Source organism: Lissotriton vulgaris, chromosome 3_1 (assembly GCF_964263255.1).
Source record: "Lissotriton vulgaris chromosome 3_1, aLisVul1.2, whole genome shotgun sequence".
NCBI lineage: Eukaryota > Metazoa > Chordata > Amphibia > Caudata > Salamandridae > Lissotriton > Lissotriton vulgaris.
Genome location: NC_141689.1, coordinates 1,062,570,043 through 1,062,584,589, shown reverse-complemented (window position 1 = coordinate 1,062,584,589; position 14,547 = coordinate 1,062,570,043).

Sequence of the window (14,547 nt, the reverse complement as noted above, 5' to 3'; positions counted from 1 at the left end):
CTTCAGAGACAGCCAGGTTGAAATGGAATGTTTTATTCCTCCTTTTCAAATGCCAAATTCTGGCGAAAGCTTAAAACATTGACACATGCTTTCAACCTTCCTTAGACCGGTACAGTAAATAAACCCAATGCATTTCGAACATTTGTTCTTCTTCAGGGGTACTGCAAATAAATTGAAAAAGAACTGCATCAACAATAATATAAAGCACACTACATTTTGATGTTTTAAAAACAATAACATCAGCTATAGTTTTACCCAGGACTGCCTTTGGCCTCACATCCCCTCTTAAAACCCAAACTAACAGGATTGTAATCCAGCAAAAGAATACCTCACCCAAACTCCCTTATTGTAAAATAAAACCATCAAGAAACAGTGTGCATTTACCTCGTGAAACCGGCAACTCAGAATCTACATCTCTTCCCTCGTTCGCGAAAAGTCATCAGTTTCCCTCCTACTACCCATCCCTAAATTCTGTTTGCACCCGTTTTCCCCATTAAACTTAATTAAACCACGTCGCATTCCCTGCTGTGTCCTTTGGTGCTCGTGAGCAAAACTCAACACTCCCCTTCCCATAATGCACTAACCCAGAAATAAAATGCCAGATCAGGATTTTAACCCGCATCAGAGCTAATCCTACTTAAACACAAGTAATTTACGGGTATAATTAATAATGCAAAAACCTCTTATTTTAGTGTACTGAAAGAATAAACATTGAAGAGTAAACATGCAAGAGTGATGGCTAGGATCAGACGGAAATCCATGGTATAATTAGCAGCCCTTTAAATGTTAAGTCAGCTTCCTTGGAATGAAACGAATGCAGTTCAACTGTTGATATTTCTTTAAACGATGATCTTGAGGTCCTGGGGGTTATCCTGTCTCCAAAGTGATTTATGTAACAAATTAATATACCACACTTGATTAAATAATTATTCACTTGTGGGGAGCAACTCGTTTTTGGGTTTTTGCAAAGAATCGGCATTTCTTGTTCCGGGCTGAGGCAAACAGGTCCACCGTTGGTATTCCCCATTTGGCAAAGATGGTCATCAGCGTGCCCTGATCCAGCTCCCACTCGTGACAGGTAGTCTTCCGCCTGCTGAGGGTGTTCGCTGTTTCTGAGCTTCTCTTGATAGAGAGAGAGATCTTGTGCCTCCCTGTTTGTATATGTAGTGCATTGCAGTTGTGTTGTCCGTCTGCACTAATACTGATCTTTCTTCCACTCTTAGCAGGAAGGCCAACAATGCCAATCCTATTGTCCTTAATTCCAATACATTTATGTGAAGGTGTTGTTCCTGTTTGTTCCATTGGCCGCTGATCTGTAACTCCTGTAGGACTGCTCCCCATCCTCCAAGAGAGGCATCCGTGGTAACTACCAATGGAGCTGGTTCTATCAGGTAGGAAAGACCCACTGAGATGTTTTTCCTACCAGTCCACCACTTTGCTGCCTGCAACACTGGATGCGTGATTTTTATCTTGTCCTCAAAGGATCCCTTTGCTTGGCACCATTGAAGGTCTAGCTCTCCTTGTAATGGCCGCATCCGTAAGCGACATAGGGGAATGAGTGGTATGCATGAGGACATTGTCCCCAGAAGCGATTTGTATCTTCGGACTGAAAGAGACTTTCTTTTGCTGAATTCCTTGGCTAGGGAAACGAGTCCCAATTGTCTCTCTATGGATGGGAATGCTTTGCTTTGTGATGTATCCAGGATTGCACCTAGAAACTTGATCGTCCTGGATGGCTGTAGAGATGATTTTTCCACATTTAAGGTCAGGCCCAGGTCCGCAAATAACTCCATGCAAGCCACAGTTAAAGCTTGAGCTGCCTCCTGCGATGGTGCTTTTACCAACCAGTCGTCCAGGTATGGAAATATTTGGTGTTTTTGTCTTCTTAGAAAGGCGCCAGACATTTGAAGGGTCGCATCCACCAGGCGCCCAAAAAGATCCTCCGCATCAAAGGGTAGGTCCAGAATTTTATTTTGGACCTCTGGCCTAAAGGAAGTGGCCCTCAGCCAACCTTGGCGCCTCAAAATGGCTGCTCCTCCGAGGGAGCGAAAGGCTGTGGTATCTATGTCCATAGCGCAATCAATAACTTCAGCCGAAGTTCTCTTTATCCATCCTGCAGAACTTTCTTCGCCTCCTGCTTAGAGTCTTCCCGGAGGTCAATTTAGGGTGCTATATCGCACCACATTTGTCTGTCATATCTGCCCAGGATGGCAAGGGCATTTGCAGCTCTGACCAGGAGTGCTGACATGGAGGAGAATCGTTGACCTGTGTTATCTAAACGCCGTCCTTCCCTGTCCGGAGGTGCTGAGATTGGTGCTGCTGGATTCTTTGACTTTTGCTGCGCTGCCTGCAAGATGATTCCAGGATGGCCCAGTAAACATGCCGGGGCGTCCCCTGGCGCCTTATACTTTTTGTCCAGCCTCGCCAGTACCGGTGTAACTGTTGCTGGAGTTGTCATGACCTGTAATCCTTCTTTCCATATGTGGTCAATAATTGGTATAGGCCTGACTGATTTTTGATAGGGCTCCTTAAAGTCATACAGAAAACATTCTGCTAGAGTTGTTTTCATTGGTAGCTGAAATATTTTTGCCGCTCTCTCCATTAAGTTGTGGAATCCACCAATATCCACTGGTGGAGATTCCGCCGGTAGTTGGGTGGGTGATGGTGGAGCAGGGATAAAGTAATCATCCCATTCCCTGTGAGGTACCGTTAACTCCCCTTCTTCGCGGTCCTCATCATCTGTGGTCCCAGGACCATCTTGCTGTTGGACGTGAGGTGTCAGTGGAGTAGTGTCTTGAACACGTGGGCACCACTTTACCGATCCCCTTTAAACTACACTGCCAAAACGAATCCAATGAATCAAGTTCATGAACCTTTTAACTTTTTCCACATTTTCTCCGTGCAACTTCATCTTTTTTACTCTTAAATGTTTGTCAATTCATTTTACTCATTTTCATAGCCGTTCAATCTTATTCAAAAAAGGCCCAGGAATGCCGTTTATTTCCGCATGTCACGTTTTATTGGTCACCCAATGCATTTCGGGAAGATTCCCTTCTTCGGGGGTGTGCCTATAATGCAAAAGAATAAATCACCTAGTGTTTTACATATCGTGTTAAAAAAGCATAAAACATACTGCTCTGGTTACTTATGTTGCCATATAATTTGCTTTTTGTGTGTTCACTTCTAAAACACTGTGCTTGTCCAATGTTTTTATCATAAGTAAATATCCCTGTTATCTTTGTTGATTTAATGCCCATATCTGCTCAGCCAACTCGCCCTTTCTTACTGAATCTCAACATCTAATGCTGACCAAAACATTCATTACACACTTTTAAATCAACCAACGTGCTATCCATGTTACCGTGCTAACTGCGTGTAACCAGCTTACCGTGGCATGAATAAATCAGTCTCTGTGTCAACCTCTCGTCAACAACTCCATTTCCTTTTCATGCTGTTGACCTTTCTTCCGCGGTGCACACCGCTGAAATACTGCTGCTTGTCCTTCCAAAGAGTGTCAATTTAACTTTCTCCGGTCTCTCCCTCCCTATTTTCAATTAAACTAGCCTCAGGTATTTTCAATTAAACTGGCCTACGGTGAACGATCACGTGCTGTCCACACACACTTAATGCCAAAACCAATCACCTATCAGAATTTATGAGGCCATTCTACTTCTACCAATGTCATGAACTGCAATACCCAGAACGCATCTCAGCTACGTTAGATCAAAACATATACTCCCAATTCACTGCGGTGCTGCTAAACGTCATCTACAAAATCTACACATTTAAAAGTGATGAACATTTTGAACAAGGATGAGCTATGCATAAATAAGAACATGATACATATGCGTATCTTGAGTTGGTGTTCATAAAAAAGACACTTACCACGCAGGGTGCCTTCCACGCAGGGTACCTTCCACGACGTCTTTACCACGGGCTAGGGGGGAGACGTGGTATTCCTTCAAGTCGATCTGCGTGGGCATGGGGGAGCAGAGGGAGGGGGGGGGGGCTCGGAGGGGGGCTGGGGGGGGTTCTCCCCCCCCAAAAATAACAAGCAGGTTACTTTAACAAAAAAACAAACAAAAATTTAAAAGAAAGAGGAAAGAGCCTCCCCCAAAGACGTGCCGTGTACGTCAAAAAAGCAGTCCTTTTTTTATTTTGGTATACGTGTTTTGACGCTTGTTTCAAAGGAGGATGGAAGTAAGGGCTCGTGAAGAAAGACGTGAAGGTAAGACGTTGCAACGCGTAGTAAAATGCTACGTTGTAAATACCAGCGTGGTAAAGCCACTTGCGAGGTAAAATTTGCGTGGTAAAGCCATGCGTGGTAACTGAAATCGTGGTATAATCATATATTCATGTAAAACACTAGGTGATTTATTCTTTTGCATTATAGGCACACCCCCGAAGAAGGGAATCTTCCCGAAATGCATTGGGTGACCAATAAAACGTGACATGCGGAAATAAACGGCATTCCTGGGCCTTTTTTGAATAAGATTGAACGGCTATGAAAATGAGTAAAATGAATTGACAAACATTTAAGAGTAAAAAAGATGAAGTTGCACGGAGAAAATGTGGAAAAAGTTAAAAGGTTCATGAACTTGATTCATTGGATTCGTTTTGGCAGTGCAGTTTAAAGGGGATCGGTAAAGTGGTGCCCACGTGTTCAGGATTTCTATTGCAGCGCATTGGGACAGAGTGCGGAGTAAGCTTGCACGCCTACAAAGCTTAAATGGAAGAGTACATAGATGATTAAATTATACAGATAAAGTAAAGTGTTGTAAGGGAAGGTGTGCATCTCACTACCCCGTATCTGAAGTGGAGTAGTGTCTAACAGACTTTCTCTACTGCGGCTGGAGTGGACGGAATTGAACGAGGACGAGAAGGTGGAACGTCCTGAGGAACCTCTGATGGAGGAAATCTCTTTTTATAATCCGCCAACATGGATTGCAAATCCATCAACATGGATGATGGCATTGCTACTATCTCTTCCTGAGGCTCTTGTTGGTAGCAGCGGTATGAGATGCTGTGATACTCTTCATACCTTTCTTCTTCTTCTTCATCTTCTTGACATTTTACATGGAGCTCAGATGGGCTTGTTGCATACCCAAAAGGCCCATCATCCTCCTCATCATCATCTGACTCCTCCTCCTCCAAAAGGTGCAACTGTACCAATGGAGTAATTTTACTTGGGGAAGTCACTGCTGGCGTGATCTCCTTCCTGTTTTTTTCCAGAGTTAGTCTTGTTGTCGATACCACCGTCGACGAAGCTGGTGTCAGTGTAGTAGATCTATTCTTCGCCAACGACATAGTAATCGTCGTCGATGTTCCCGCCGACTACCTCATTGTCATCACCGTCTATGACGATCCCGCCGTCGACACGGCCGTCATTCTCACCGTCGTCGACGCTCCCATTGACGCTGGCTCAAATACAATTAATGGTAGCTCTTGTACCTTGGTCATCGCCGTAGACTATGATTTCTTCGTCAATGCTCCCGTCGACGATGTCAATGGAGCCAATGGCGGTGTCTTTGAAGGCTCAGAAGAGGCTCTTTTGGATTCCTTTTCTTTCAAAGTTAGTCCTTTGCTCTCCTTTGGCTTTTTCTGAGGAGATTTTGAAGGACTACACCCTGAAGGCCCTTGGCTGGTCTTTTTTAGGGCCTTCTCAGGACGGTCCCCTGAGGAATGAGCCTGAGGAGATCTTGATCATTTTTTATATCTCCTGGATGAAGAGTAGGATTTCTGGTCACTATCACTAGAAACCACCTCCTTTCTGGCCTTGATCCTTTGAAGCCAAATCAAAAGACGTCCTTCACGATCTCTAAGGGTCTTACTAGAGAAAGTGTGACATACCTTGCAATCCTTTGCTTGGTGGTCTGGGTAAAGACAGTATATACAGTCTTCATGTGGGTCATCGGTGTAGAGTCTTTTTAGAGCAGGGGGCACAGGTTCTAAAAAGACACTTTTTCTCCTTTCCAGACATTCTCAAGGATGTAGATGAGAAATAGATTATAAAGTTCTCAAATCCACAAGAAATAGACTGATCTTGAAGCTTCTATCCAGTTGGAAATCCAAAGTTTGAGCAGAGCTCAATGGAGACTCCCTAGCACAACGTGCCGGTAGAAAATCTGAGGGGCAAAAGGTTCTCTCAGGAGGGTTCTAGAGGGTGACTGGCTCTGATTGGCTAAGGGAAAAGTTTGGTCTTTTTTTACACTACAAATGTTATGGGTTGCAAAAAGGAAATGGGCCTAGGCCTTTTTTTAGTTAGCTATACTGCTAACCATTGCTTTTTTATGTACCGGAGACTCCTGTCTCGACGGCGGGGAAACGATTCAGGTATGTGAATCTATGAAAGCTCCGATACTGGAGTAACTTGATATATATTTAGGCACCAGAAGCAATAGGATCAGGTAAGTACATTTCAAGATATAAATTCTTGAATTTTCAAGTCGACATTTTGTGCATTTTTCATTGGCTGCTATGTTATACTATAGGCGGAAAATCATATAGGGCATACAGGTAGAGTTCAGTGACTTACGTGACCAATCTACAGGACTTAAGGTGATGGGACAAAGTCCAAGGCAGCACAAGCAGGTCACCTTCCAGGGGCATTAGGACCACCGGGTGCAGTGGTGCAAAACAGCTCTGGGTGCCCAATATTAGTCTAGGAGGATCAGTCTTCACGAAAAGAGGCTACAGGTATGGATTGGGAGGCCTGTCGGACTGAACCAACAAGGGGGCTCAGGCTGCACGATGCACAGGGACGCCTTTCGTACTCTTTTCCATGTGCGACGGGTGCAGAGGGGTTGGGTTTTTGTCACTGGGAGAATTAGAGGGGGCCTGCAAACAGAGGTTGCAGGTGGTGCTGATGAGTCCACAGCGGGGAAACCAATGGTGGGCTTCAAGTCTGGAGGGTCTGAACACCACACTGGCACCACTGGCCCACTTCAGCTCAGGCGTGGCAGCTCTGGTGCAGGGGTGCTTTTAAGAAACAGGTTTTAATGGTCTTGGAGTATCCCAGTTCAGCCTTTGTTCCACAGGAGTTCCTGGTTCTTTGGCAAAGTGCTGGTAGTTCTCTAAAGCTTTGGAGACACAGCAGCCGCAGGAGAAATAGTCTTTTGGCACAACTGTACAAGTCAACAGGCAGGCTGGCAGGGTTGGCACCAAGTCAGTTGTTGGGGCTTCTGTTCTTGTGAACTGTCACACCTGTATTCTTACAGGTCGTCAGGATCTGATTTCCTGGTGCCAATGGCTCCCCTTAATAAAGTTAGGGGTGTTAGGGGAGTGTAGGATAGTAGCCAATGGGCTATCCATCCCTGCGGTCCCTAAACCCCCTACACGACCACTTCCTGTGGGAAGTAAGAATAACCCTGTCCCAGAATTACCAAGTTTGCATCAAAAAGATGGTAGACTGAAAACCTGTATCCACTTCAGGTAGCCCATCTTAGGGGTGGTACTAGCCTGAGAGTGGGCACGGCTCCCTAACTACTAAGTTTCACATCTGTCCAGGTGCCAAAGGAGTTCTGGAGAAAGGGGAGCGTCATTCACTCCTGTAAGGCAAGCCAGATTTGCATACCAAAGACGGCGGGCTCTTTGAAGCTCCCTGCCTTGGAATGCAAATTTACAGGTTATCCTGTGGGAGGGGGTGTGTAATGGCCGGATTTTCTGATTAGATGGGATCAGCCCCTAGGGGCCCCTCCAACCCAGCCAGAACGTAACCACCTCCCTCCTCAGGACCATCTATCCAGGCACCTGGGTACCTACCTGAGGATGGGGAACCCGCAATATACAAGCTCATATTATTAGAAACACCACTAAATCTATAGGGATACTAAGAATACTCACTGATTACTAAGGATACCTTATAGTCTCGCGGCCACTCAGACCCAGACTAATCTACCCCAGGGCAGATATGACACACAATCCGGTGCGTCTACACATGGGCCTGCAGAACCCAATGCTCTCTTTTCCAAACGGTTTACAATCCGGCAAACCTACACGCCAGTATCCCCCCTGGCGCTCTCACTTACACAAGCCACAATCCTGTGGGTATACACGCTGGTCATCCACCCCAGCACTCTCACTAACGCCGTATATCAACGACGACCACATTCCTATGAACACCTTCAGTTATATGTTGGGAAGTCTCTCTCTCTCCCTATTCACTAAGGGCTTGCTTCTACAATATTAGGAGTTAGCCAATTAATATAATGTACCTCTTATTCTTGGCATCATAGGTCCACTCGCTCCCTATTTATGTGATCACCACTTACCTGATTGGGATTACTCATCCATTCATATAACTAATAATCACCTAGGAGATACATTTACCTGGATTGAACAAGAATACAAGGCACCTTCAGTTTACTACAAACTGGGGGTTGTTTATTGTAACAATAATAAAGTACACATATACAAAACTATGGGGTCTCTATAACTAGCAGTAACTTTAACACACCGCTGAAAGGGAAAAGATTAGACATACAATAGCCTAGGGAATAAGAACAAGATTAAGGAACAAAATCACCTTGGGAGTGTGACGTCTTGCTCTAGCTGTCATCTGGGTTCCTCTCTCGTCTGTGCCTTGGCTCATCTCAGACTCTCTCTCTCTCCTGCACTCTTGGATACACCTCTGCGCTGATCACTTTGCACTGGACTCCTCTCCCCCACGAACTGTCTCCACCTGCCAACTTCAATCTAATGGTTTCTGCCGCTCTGATCACCGTTCATTCCACTAGCTTGTTCATTCTGGGTACGATCTCTGTGCCAATGTCCAAATAACTCCAGCTGCTCCCACAGGTTAGTCCACGATCTCTCCTCCGTCTCTTCTAAAAGGCATTACTTCAGACTCCAGCTATTCACACCTCCTCCTGATAAGTAACTGCTTCTGACTGCTTCCTTCAGTTCCAGCTCACTATTCAACTCAGCTCTCTCCAGCTTGAACCCTCTCTCTCTGCCAACTCCACTCGACTGCTTACCACTCCTCCACCTCAACACGACTGACTGACTGACTCCGCCTCTGCACTTCACTGATATAGAATGCTGTTTCCTCATGGAAAGTTCCAGCCAGCAGCTTCCTCCCACCAATCCCATGCACCAGGCTCCTTGCGCTAGACGCTCCCACAGTGACCAGTCTGCTTGTTTCGTCTAGAGACCTGAGCCCGGGAACAATTCCTGATTAGATTCAGCTCTGGCTGGTTCTCTCCGGTTCGCTTAGGGCGAACAACAGCTTTAACTATAAACTTTACCTTTACTCTAAAAAGCCTCTCAGCTCCATCAAGATGGAGTCCCTCTAGTTCTAGGCCTGTAGGCCTGAAAGGGATGAAATGCCCCTTAGCTCTGCCAGAATACCTACATAAACCATACCAATGTGTCTAGTATGTCAAAGCCAATAGGCAATAGACAGGTTAGAGTCAAGAATAAGGGATCTATCATCATATTAAGCAGCTATCCTCTTCTAGGTCTGGAAGAAAGGGCTTAAAAGGGCCAACACAAGCTAAGAATACCTATACTAGATGTGAGCAAGACTAAGATCTATATCACTGCTACATAGAGCCAAAAACTCTGCCATTACAGGGTGTAAACACCCACAGCCCAAGCAGGCTTTGTTCCTGAACTCCTGTGAGCAAAGGCCCTAAACCCCTGGGGGTCAGAAACTCGTTTCTGGTGGCATGTTGGCGGAAACTAGTCAACTGGCACACCAGTAATTGGTAGGTTTGTAGGGACTTCCACGAAGGTGCCCTCAGGGCGCAGGTATTAATAAATTCAACACTGGAATCAGTGTGGGTTTATTAATACAAGACGTTTGATACCAAACATCTGTTTCCAGTGAAGCTATTATGTAGCTGGGGAACTTGTCTTCACCAGTATACAGTACATGTACAAAAAATGGCTTTCTTGATCACTTGTACTGGCAGTAATTGAACTGATTAGCCCAGGGGCATAGCTCCCCATGCAGTTATACCCACACATGTAGTATAGTGCACCCTGCCTTAGGACTGTATGGCCTGCTGTAGGGTGACTTAGCTATACTGCATGCAGTGTCTGCAGGCATGGCATACAGGGATGTGCGCCATGTGTTTTCACTTCACCAGGGGTACCACCTACTAGGGACTTACAGGAAGTGCTAAAGGTATTGCCAACTGGGGTACAATTGAACAAGTTACTTACCTTCGGTAACGCTTTTTCTGGTGGATACATTATCTGCCTGTGAATTCCTCACCTTATGAATCTCCCCTGTGCCAACATTCCCTGGAAACTTTTTCCTAGCTCTCCTTGCCGACGAGGTTGTAACAATGCCATGGCTCCGCTCGAGAGTCTGTATGACGTCACTGGAGCCATAAGAGAGCCTCGTCGGCGTGATGACAGTTCCACCCATTTTTTCCGTGCCTCCGAGGCGAACAGGTGGAATGACAACAGACTCGAAGCATACACAGAAAAACACATAGTGTAAAATCAAAAGGAAAACCAAAGGGTAAAAGCATTTCCTATAAACCACACAATTGCAAATAGATGAAACAAATGCAAAACAAACATGTTAAACAATGCCAACTTTAAGATGTATAAGGGTTGACATCGGGGAGGAGGGTGGGGGAGTGAGGAATCCACAGGCAGATACTGTATCCACCAGAAAAAAACATTACCAAAGGTAAGTAACTTCTTCTTCTGATGGATAAATCTGCTTGTGGATTCCTCACATTATAAATAGATTCCCACAGCAGTCCCATTCCCGGAGGAGGGTGTTCAACCTTTTATATCAAAAAGTCCTGTAGGACAGAGCGCGCAAAGTTGCCCTCCCTCCTCATTTCGGAGTCCAAGCAATAATGCTATGCGAAAGTGTGGAGGGAGGCCCAAGTAGCTGCGTTACCAATGTTCACTACAGGTACCCCTCTGGCCAAAGCAGAAGTTGATGACTTGGCTCTGGTAGAATGAGCTCTAATACCTTCAGGAGGCTCCTTACCAGCCAGGGCATAGCAGATCTTGATGCACAAGATGATCCATCTGGACAGAGTGCGCTTGTGCACAGCCTTGTCCTTCATGCTTCCAATGGAGGCCACAAAGAGCTGATCATCCAATCGCAAGTCTTTAGTCCTATCCAAAAAAAAGCTCACAGCTCTCTTTGGATCCATGCAGTGAAGTCTTTCCTCCTCCTTGGAAGGGGGAGGATAAAATACAGGAAGAGTAATGGACTGTCCTGGATGGAAAGGAGTAACCACCTTAGGCAGAAAACCAGCCCTGGTCCTGAGGACCATCCTTTCAGCATGTATGGTCAAAAAGAAGGGCTTTGAACTAAGAGCCTGAAGCTCACTCACCCTCCTGGCTGAGGTAACAGCCACAAGAAAGACCGTATTAAAAGACAGGAGTCTCAAAGGACAACTATGCAAAGGTTCAAATGGGGAACCCATCAAGAAAGTCAAAACAATATTTAAATCCCATTGAGGCATAACAAAATAGGAAGGCGGAAACCTATTGGTAAGGCCTTTTATAAATCTCAAAACAATGGGAGATTTAAACAAAGACTGCTGATCCGGCAAACAAACAAACACAGATAAAGCCGACAAATAGCCCTCAACAGTGGCCACAGCACAACCCTGCTGAGCCAAGAAAAGTGAAAACTAAAGAACATCTGACAAGTGGGCCTTTAAAGAATCAACAAATCTCCCTCCACACCATTTACCAAACTTAGACCACCTATAGGAGTAAATAGACTTAGTGGAATGTCGCCTGGACGATAAAACATCCACCACATCCGGCGGGAGGGAGAAGGAACTCAGGATGCCCTGTTCAATCTCCAGGCATGAAGGTGCAGGCTCTCGAGATGGGGGTGAAGAACCTGCCCCAGCGACTGCAAGAGGAGATCTGCCGTGAGAGGGTGACGGAGCGGAGGGTGCGATGAGAGGTGAAGTAGATCTGTGTACCACACCCTTCTTGGCAAATCTGAGGCGATGAATATAACTTGGCGAATCTTCCTCAAAACCCAAGGAATCAAGGGTATGGGAGGAAACGCTTAAAGGAGATGCAAGCTCCAATTAATTTGAAACACGTCCCCCAACGCTCCATGCATCATATACTGGAGACTGCAGAACAGCGGGCAGTGAGCGTTCTCATGAGTGGCAAATAGGTCCAACCGAGGAGACTCCCACATCTGGAAGATGTGATGGACCACCACCGGATGAAGCCGCCACTCGTGATCGGCCGAGTAATGCTGACTGAGACTGTCTGCACGAACATTCAGCATGCCAGCTAGATGATTTGCAAACACACAAATCTGATGGTTCAGAACCAGAGTCGCAGAGCCTCTCTACGACCCTACACCTCTCTGCTCGTTGATGTACCACATTGCAGTAGTGTTGTCCGTCAGGACCTGAACCGACTAACCACGAAGGGAAGGAAGGAAAGCCTTTAGTGCCAAACGTCGCACGCAATTCCAGAAGGTTGATGTGAAGCAACCTTTCATCCAGAGACCAAAGTCCTTGACCTCCAGATCCCCCAGATGAGCACCACACCCTAGAGTGAAGTCGTCCGTGATCACTGTGGCTACCAGTGGAGGGGGCTAAAAGTGCTTTCCTTGAGACAGGTTGCCCTGCACAATCCACAGAGTCAGCTCCGCAGCAGCTTCTCTGGAGATTCTGACTGACTCCCTGAGATCCCCATTGTGTTGATACCACTGCTTGTGGAGGCACCACTGGAGTGCCCTCATGTGCCAGCATGCATGGTTGACCAACAGAATGCAGTGAAAGAACAGACCGAGCAGTCGAAGGACCTTCAAAACTGGAACAACCACCCCATTGTGAAACAAAGGAAAAATTTCCTGAATGTCGAGAATCCTCTGAGGTGTATCCAGTACCACCTCTATGAACAGGTTGCGCTGGGAAGGCACCAGGTGAGATTTAGGCACATTTATTGAGTAACCCAAGTTGAACAGTTGAGCTGTCACTTGCAGATGATGAAGCACCATCTCCGGCTACTCCACCTTGAGCAGCAAGTCGTCCAGGTAAGGGAAAACCGGGATCCCTGACCTCCTGAGATGAGCTGCCACCCCTGCCATCACCTTTGTGAAGACTTGAGGTGCAGTAGTAAGTGCAAACGGAAGGACCGCAAACTGGTAGTGCTGCGAGCCTACCTTAAAAAGGAGATACTTCCTGTGCGTCTTCAGAATGGGGTTGTGAAAATACGCATCATGCAAATTGATCGACATCATCCAGTCTTTCTGCAGTGCTAGAAGAACCTGAGCAATGGCCAGCATCTTGAATTTCTCCTGTTTGAGGTAAAAATTCAAGACCAGAGGTCCAGGATCGGACGTAACCGGCCATCCTTTTTGGGAATCAGAAAATACCGGGAGTAGCATTCCTGCTTCCCTTTCCATCTCTATTGCATCTTTTTCTAATAAAGCCAGCACCTACTTCTGTAGAAAAAGTAAATGGTCCTCCGAACAAAAACCTTGGCAAGGAGGAGGACATTCTAGAAAGGGAAGGGCGTAACCATTCTCTACATGGTTTAAAACCCAAAGGTCTAACGTGACTGATTTCCAACCTTCTAGAAAGTGAGATAGACGGCCCCCTACAGGACCCACATGATCCAGGACGGGGGATCTAGGGCTGCTTTCCTGCATTACATGGGAAGGCAGGGGAGGTAGAAGAGGAGAAGGAGAGATTGCGGGCAGACCCACGTTGGCGAACCCAGCTTCTTCCTCTATAGGTCTTAATAAGAGGATTTTGCTGCTGATGTTGTTGCAAGCTACGAAAGGAAACCTCTTAAATCCTCTTTACTTTTTATATCCAAACCCCCTTGACTGGGTTTGTAATCCTAAAGATTTCGCCGTGGCTTTGCTATCCTTGAACCTTTGAAGAGCAGAATCAGCTTTCTCCCCGAAAAGTTTTGAACCATCAAAGGGCAAATCAAAAAGGGTAGCCTGAATGTCCGGAGAAAAACCAGAGAATCTAAGCCAAGCCTGTCTTCTGGTAACTAGGGAGGAACTCATAACTCTGGCCACTAAGTCAGCTGTATCCAGGCCAGACTGTATGACCTACTTAGCAGCAGCCTGAGCATCCGACAGAACCTCCATAAAATTTCCCCGCTCTTCGTCAGGCAACTTGGGTGCCAATTGAGTAGCCGAATCCATCAATGCATGAATGTAACGTCCCAATAAATAGGTGGCATTGGTTGACTTTAGAGCCATGCTGGATGAAGAAAAGGCCTTTTTAGCCGATTGCTCCAACTTTTTTGCGTCCCTGTCGGCAGGAGCCTGAGGAAAAGCACCTATTGATTGTTTTGAACAGGAAGCCTGTACCACCAAGGACACCTATGTGTAGAAAGAAAGAGAGGGTCTCCTAGAGCAGATCTATACCTCCCTGCCACAGATTTAGAAACAGCAGGAGCAGACAGTGGTTTACGCCACACTTCCAGTATAGGTTCGGTTAAGGCTTCATTAAAGGGCAACAAATGCTCAACTACAGAAGAAGTCTAATGCAAAACTTCCGTGAGCAAATTCGGCTTACATTCAGCTGTAGGTAGCTGCAAATCTAAATGCTCCACAGCCTTTCTGATAAC